We start from the raw sequence: 1,501 nt of genomic DNA, 5'->3' as shown, positions 1-1,501 counted from the left end.
CAAAATAGTGCCAGCTATTGATTTTAAGATTCTAAACCAATCACAGCAAGTATGAACATTCACAATTGTGAAAGCTGCAAATAATGAGGACCGGCTAGCTGTATACTAGAGGCCATCTTAGTTAGTTTCATGTAGGGATGTACCGTCTTATGTACAAATGCCACGGGGGATGGAGTCTGCCTATCACAAAGCACAACAGTGTTGTTGCATTAACTGATGGGCACCAGGATACATGGATCCAGACCAAGCAGTAGGGTACCCATCTCCAGGTACTCTAATCTTGAGTCAATCCTAGATGATAAAATCTGTAGCAGGGAGAAGAAAAGGAAGAAACCCTGAATTTTATCACTTACCTATAAGTAGAAAAACAATGGAATTACCTAGAATTAAACGTATTTATTTATTTATTTATTTGCTGACAGGTAAAAGGAAAACATGACAGAGATTAAACGGAGGTACAGAAAAATAGTTAACATTTTGGGTCACCTGTACTCCAGACTGTGAAGAATATATAATACACAAGTATTTATTGAGTGAATATTGCGTAACAGGCACCTTGTCGGGGGCTGATTTAAGAGTGAATGATACAAGGGCTCCTGGCTGGCTCAATCGGTTAAACATCCAACTCCAACTTAGGCCATGATCTCACGGCTCATGGATTTGAGCCCCAGGTCAGCATGGAGCCTGCTCGGGATTCTGTCTTCTCTCCCTGTCTCTCTGCTCCTCCCTAACTCACACTTTCTCTTTCTCTCTCTCTCAAAAATAAATACACTTTAAAAAAAAGTGAATGATATAGACATTAAACTCATAAAAATGAACATCCAAAATTTACAAATTTATGCCTAATTCCTATTCCATAGCATATAACAGATGTTTAAAAGTAAGTACAAATGTAGGTATCAATGAGCATGTTATTAAGAAAATGATATTTAGCTTATATCTGAGTATATGTTACCCTCACAGTTTGGAGGGAAGTGGTGTTCCTAGTTGAAGAAAAAGTATGTGAATAGTCGCAGGACCTAGAGAAAACATAGGCAGTTAATAGATACTACACTTGATCTTAGCCAAAAGGCTGAGAAGCGATTCATAGGGAGTTGATAGAAAGATTAGTGGGACTACAATGTACTGGCTCATCAAAATGGGCCATGAGAATCACAAAATCGGAGATGTGTAAGCAACAGTAATACATTTGGCATCTGAATTGTTCACTCAAAAATGGAGCACAGAATTGAACTGTTCAAACTCTAGCTACTCAAGAGAAAGGCAGATTGGATTTAAGGCAGCAATTCTAAGAACAGCAAAGTCCCCAAGACATTTCCAGGGCACCCATGAGCTCAGAACTGTGTTCAGAGTACACCAACACTGCCTTGTTCACACTGGGTTGATATTTGCACTAACAGAGCAAAAGCTATGGCGTGTAAAATTTCTCGTGCCTTTGTACAAATCAAGTCAGTACCACCAGACTGTACTACTGGGAAACACTGTATTCTCTACCATAATG

At 39.1% G+C, this 1,501-nt stretch overlaps 1 pseudogene; it reads right to left on the bottom strand.

Moving 5' to 3' along the window:
• Positions 1-947: 947 nt before the first annotated feature.
• LOC122232440 lies at positions 948-1,084 on the bottom strand (annotated as a pseudogene).
• Positions 1,085-1,501: the final 417 nt, after the last annotated feature.

The sequence above is a fragment of the Panthera tigris genome, chromosome A1 (assembly GCF_018350195.1).
Source record: "Panthera tigris isolate Pti1 chromosome A1, P.tigris_Pti1_mat1.1, whole genome shotgun sequence".
NCBI lineage: Eukaryota > Metazoa > Chordata > Mammalia > Carnivora > Felidae > Panthera > Panthera tigris.
This window is presented reverse-complemented; position numbering and strand designations above follow the sequence as displayed.